This window comes from Oncorhynchus kisutch, linkage group LG23 (genome assembly GCF_002021735.2).
Source record: "Oncorhynchus kisutch isolate 150728-3 linkage group LG23, Okis_V2, whole genome shotgun sequence".
In the NCBI taxonomy this organism is placed as follows: Eukaryota; Metazoa; Chordata; class Actinopteri; order Salmoniformes; family Salmonidae; genus Oncorhynchus; species Oncorhynchus kisutch.
In genome coordinates this window covers 40894913-40901052 of record NC_034196.2, presented here as the reverse complement: position 1 = coordinate 40901052, position 6140 = coordinate 40894913, and the positions used below count along the sequence as shown (strand labels likewise).

General features: G+C 39.0%; 1 long non-coding RNA gene across 2 annotated transcripts; it reads right to left on the bottom strand.

Moving 5' to 3' along the window:
* Positions 1–1727: 1727 nt before the first annotated feature.
* Positions 1728–5453, bottom strand: LOC116356568 (uncharacterized). 2 transcript variants are annotated; one of them, XR_004204965.1, is made up of 3 exons: positions 4919–5453; positions 3481–3561; positions 1728–3219 (listed from the first exon to the last, which is right to left on the bottom strand). It is a non-coding gene; the product is annotated as an uncharacterized LOC116356568 (long non-coding RNA). The 2 variants fall into 2 exon arrangements; XR_004204966.1 differs by having other exon boundaries at positions 3494–3561.
* Positions 5454–6140: the final 687 nt, after the last annotated feature.

The window sequence follows — 6140 nt, the reverse complement described above, 5'->3', positions numbered from 1 at the left end:
GATGAAGTACTCAATTGTCATACTTGAGTAAAAGTAAAGATTTTTTTTACTTGATTTATTTCATCTTTATTTAACTATACCTTAATAGAAAATGACTCAAGTAAAATTGAAAGTCACCCAGTAAAATACTACTTGAGTAAAAGTCCAAAAGTATTTTGTTTTAAATATACTTAAGTTTCAAAAGTAAATGGAATTGCTAAAGTATCAAACGTAAAGGTAAAAGTATAAACCATTTCAAATTCCTTATATTAAGCAAACCAGATGGCACGATTTTCCTTTATTTTATTTTATTATTGACGGATAGCCAGGGGCACACTTCATTTACAAATGAAGCATTTGTGTTCAGTGAGTCCGCCAGATCAGAGGCAGTAGAGATGACCAGGGATGTTCTCTTGATAAGTGTGCTAATTGGACCATTTTCCTGTCAAAATGTAACGAGTATTTTTGGGTGTCATGGAAAATGTACAGAGTAAAAAGTATATGATTTTCTTTAGGAATGTAGTGAAGTAAAAGCAAAAGTTATCAAAAAAAAAAGGTAAAGTAGAAATTCCCAAAAAATACCCACTTAAGCAGTACTTTAAAGTATTTTTACTGAAGTACTTTACACCACTGCCAATGATATATAGTCCCGGTCAAAAGTTTGGACACACCTACTCATTCAAGGGTCTTTCTTTATTTTTACTATTTTCTACATAGTAGAATAATAGTGAAGACATCAAAACTATGAAATAACACATATGGAATCATGTAGTAACCAGAAACATGTTAAACAAATCAAAATATATTTTAGATTCTTCAAAGTAGCTAGTCTTTGCCTTGATGACAACTTTGCACACTTTCGGCATTCTCTCTACCAGCTTCATGAGGAATGCTTTTCCAACAGACTTGAAGGAGGTCCCACATATGCTGAGCATATTGCTTAACCTATAATAATGTCTATCACAAGCGTTGTTTGGCACGATGGTAACGCATTCATCTTTTGATTAGACAAAGAGTTCAAATCAAGACATCATTTTTTATTTAACTAGGCAAGTCAGTTAAGAACAAATTCTTATTTACAATAATGGCCTAGGAACAGTGGGTTACCTGCCTTGTTCAGGGGCAGAACGGCAGATTTTTACCTTGGCAGCTCAGGGATTCGATCTGGCAAACCTTTCGGTTATTGGCCCAACGCTCTATCCACCAGGCTACCTGCCACCCCGAATGATTAATGAAATCTCATTCTAACCAATAATGGGGCGTGCTCATTATAAATACATTGTGATTTAGTTTCCGTATCAGACTAACTTGTTTTAATGATTTTGTTTGCAGAGTATAAAGGATGGTAGCTTATCACCAGTTCACCCTATGGGCACAAGGGGGAATTGGACAAGGTGTATGGCATGTCATCCCTGCGTGTGTCGTCTCTTCCATAAGGTAGCATACCCAGAAGCAAGTGGCATTTACATTGGGTTTGAGTTAGAATAAAACCAGTTAATTTAGTGAATCAAGCCTCCTGTAACTTTTTTCAAGACATATGCCTAATGCCTGCGCCTTATGTAAAACTAGTATTAGTTAGCTTGTCCTCCTATAACAACAGGTTCAAGTGTAATCCAGATAAACTTGCTTTGAAGATAAAACTACTTTCAGTGCGCACTAACCCCCTGTCCCTGTCGCTAGAGTAGTGACTTCAACTAGCGTTGGCTGCTATCTATTGGAAAGGAATAGTAAATACACTGGGAAACTAGTTGGCAGAGTCAAAGGAGACTTTAATAATATATACCATTTAGCAAACACCTTTATCCAAATCGACCTGGCTACATAGTAGTGGAAACAGATCATAGAAACAGGATTACAAAAAAATACATAGTCAATTACAGGGTTATTATTAAGGTGTTTTTACAATTAAACAAAAAAGAGGATACACATGAAAGGCTTGTGATTGCAAGTCTTTGCCTCATGCACAATAGACAAACAGTGGCATACCTTAAAGGGGCAATCAGCAGTTACTACATCCATTTTGTTGCACTTATAAAAGTATGATATGTAACCACGGATTCTTGAAGAATCTAACTTAGAAATTCCTGGTGAGCTTTGATCAACTGTCAAACCCCAAATAAAAGTTCATTATACTCCAAACGTTTGTAACCAAAGAAAATATCAACAAACACAATGCAGCCTCAAAACATGGTTAAAACTATAATGGATGGATGGTCAGTCTTTGCATCTATAGCTCTATGAATTTGAGAGTGGTTACATTTCTCCAGCCCCGATCCCTAAGCATTTTCCCTGAAAGAGGAGCAGTGAGGACCCTTTGTTATTGTTTCTACTGCTGATTGCCACTTTATGACGTTAAATTACAGTTTAAATACACACCAAAATATGTTACAGATACTGTAAAAATGTAACATCACTCAGACAGTTAGTGAATACACCGCATCCAGCACAGCACGGCTCAGCAATCAATCAATTCATACAGTGAGTTCTGGTCTTCACTCATCTGACTGGAACGAACTACAAAAATCTCTGAAACTGGAAACACTTATCTCCCTCACTAGCTTTAAGCACCAACTGTCAGAGCAGCTCACAGATTACTGCACCTGTACATAGCCCACCTATAATTTAGCCCAAACAACTACCTCTTTCCCAACTGTATTTAATTTTAATTAATTAATTTATTTTGCTCCTTTGCACCCCATTATTTTTTTATTTCTACTTTGCACATTCTTCCATGGCAAAACTACCATTCCAGTATTTTACTTGCTATATTGTATTTACTTTGCCATCATGGCCTTTTTTGCCTTTACCTCCCTTCTCACCTCATTTGCTCACATTGTATATAGACTTGTTTATACTGCATTATTGACTGTATGTTTGTTTTTACTCCATGTGTAACTCTGTGTCGTTTTATCTGTCGAACTGCTTTGCTTTATCTTGGCCAGGTCGCAATTGTAAATGAGAACTTGTTCTCAACTTGCCTACCTGGTTAAATAAAGGTAAAATAAAAATAAAAAATCTCATTCTCACTCTCCATCAGATCCATCTGTGGCAGATAGGGGCTGGACACGGTTGTATACTGATGGCCGTGAGCGCAGTCTAGCTGGGCCTTGAGCTCTTTAGTGATGGTGGACCTCGGTGGACCCGGTGGACCTCTTCTCCGCCACAGCACAGGAGCACTCGGGTCAATTTGGCATGCTGTACTAACCATTCTTTCCCGTTGGTAGAAAACAATTGGGGCATCTATTAGGATATAGTTATAATCAAGAATCACTGCATATATTGTATTTTGTCCATTTTATATCCAAAATGTCCTCAGGGATGACAGACTGTGTCTTATAAAATAAACAATAGCCTTAGAAATAACATGGATTTGCATGTACCTCCTTTACCTCTTCCTACACAGTCTCCTCCAGGATGAAAACATTTTCAGGGATGATTTTATTAATTTTGTTGAACCTTTATTTAACTAGGCAAGTCAGTTAAGAACAAATTCTTATTTACAATGATGGCCTACCCCGGCCAAACCTGGACGAAGCTGGGCCAATTGTGCTGTGGGACTTCCAATCATGGCCGGATGTGATCCTGAAAACAAACAAATGCTTTGTTAAGACAACTGAAGACAAATATATGTCAACACACACACACACACACACACACACACACACACACACACACACACACACACACACACACACACACACACACACACACACACACACACACACACACATTTATTTTTCAGCAAACATTAGCTATGCCAACCTCAGTCTAGCTAAATGAGGTGGAGCTAACAAAACATTACAAAAACAAATATGTCAACAAAATGTATTACAGTACTTGACTATCTGAGGTGGAAGCTAGCTACAGTAACTATTACAGTACTTGACTATCTGAGGTGGAAGCTAACTACAGTAACTATTACAGTACTTGACTATCTGAGGTGGAAGCTAGCTACAGTAACTATTACAGTACTTGACTATCTGAGGTGGAAGCTAGCTACAGTAACTATTACAGTACTTGACTATCTGAGGTGGAAGCTAGCTACAGTAACTATTACAGTACTTGACTATCTGAGGTGGAAGCTAGCTACAGTAACTATTACAGTACTTGACTATCTGAGGTGGAAGCTAACTACAGTAACTATTACAGTACTTGACTATCTGAGGTGGAAGCTAGCTACAGTAACTATTACAGTACTTGACTATCTGAGGTGGAAGCTAGCTACAGTAACTATTACAGTACTTGACTATCTGAGGTGGAAGCTAACTACAGTAACTATTACAGTACTTGACTATCTGAGGTGGAAGCTAGCTACAGTAACTATTACAGTACTTGACTATCTGAGGTGGAAGCTAGCTACAGTAACTATTACAGTACTTGACTATCTGAGGTGGAAGCTAGCTACAGTAACTATTACAGTACTTGGCTATCTGAGGTGGAAGATAGCTACAGTAACTATTACAGTACTTGACTATCTGAGGTGGAAGCTAGCTACAGTAACTATTACAGTACTTGACTATCTGAGGTGGAAGCTAGCTACAGTAACTATTACAGTACTTGGCTATCTGAGGTGGAAGATAGCTACAGTAACTATTACAGTACTTGACTATCTGAGGTGGAAGCTAGCTACAGATACTACCTGTTGAGTTGCTTGCTAACGATAGTTGCTATTGAGTTGCTTGCTAACATTACTTGCTGTTGAGTTGCTTGCTAACATTACTTGCTATTGAGTTGCTTGCTAACATTAGTTGCTGTTGAGTTGCTTGCTAACATTAGTTGCTGTTGAGTTGCTTGCTAACGTAGTTGCTGGGAGGTTGTTACACAAAACCCTTCTGACGCAATAGCTAGTTACCTTTAACTAGAGTTGAAACAAAGTTGTCCAGTGTCTAATCCTAGCCTAGTCCAACAACAGTCATGACTCATGACCGGTTAACGTTACCTCAGGCTCCATTGACTCCCGTCGCCACCTTCATTCAGTCCGGCTTTTGCTAGACTCTGAAGTCAGCGATGTTGATGATGTTCGGTCGGTAACCCCTACACCATAACCCTTAAACAGGGAGGGGCAAGCAAAGCGCTTCAACATAGTCCTATGACTCTTCCATTTGGAAACTCCTGGTTTCCGCATCGGAAGTGTCCTTTATTGCGAAGGTAGATGGGCTGCTGATCCTCCGCAAAGTGCTGGCTGCTGATCCCGCTAGCTCGAGCTGGCACGTCCTTCCTCTTCAGGACATGGAGCCACTTCTTCAAAATTTGTGGATCCTTGGGCAGCCGATGGTAGCTTACCAAGGGATTTTTTTGGAGCCACTTTCTACAGCCGGGCATAATACAGTTCATGTTTGAATTACTACTTGTTGTTGCCATCTTCGTTGTCCGCACCTAATCTCACTCTCTTCGATACCACAGACAATTTGCTGATTCCTGCCAGTGACGCTGTCACAACTTCTGCCGAAGTTGGTCCCTCTCCTTGTTCGGGCGGCGTTCGGCGGTCGACTTCACCGGCTTTCTAGCTACTCCCGATCCACTTTTCATTTTCCATTTGTTTTGTCTTTGTTTCACAAACCTGTTGTCAATCCCACAAACACTTGTTCATTATTTAACCCTCTGTTCCCCACATGGTTTTTGTGAGTGATTATTTATTGTCTATTTCGGTTCGTTTGTGTGCTAACATGTTTCTTTGTATATTTGCCTTTTTTGAGTAGAGCACGTTTTTACTCGTATCTGCTGTCCTGCGCCTGACTCTCTCACCAGCTACACACAGGACTCATTACAGACGCACTGGCATCAGTTGTTACTATGGTAATTTAAAATGCCGCTGACCATAGCTCAAAAAAACCTTGTCAATGATCAAAATACTAAATATAGATATGTTTTTAGGTTAAATGCAGATGTTTAGTATTAGTGGATTGAATACATCTCTTTGCATAGATTTAATTCCTAGTGTTTCCATTCCCCTTAAAAGTAATGATGGACTGTCATTTCTCTTTGCTTATTTGAGCTGTTCTTGCCATAATATGGACTTGGTCTTTTACTTACCTTGTCACAACGCAACTGATTGGCTCAAACACATTAAGAATGAAAGAAATTCCACAAAGTTACTTTTAACAATGCACACCTGTTAATTGAAATGCATTCCAGGTGACTACCTCATGAAGCTGGTTGAG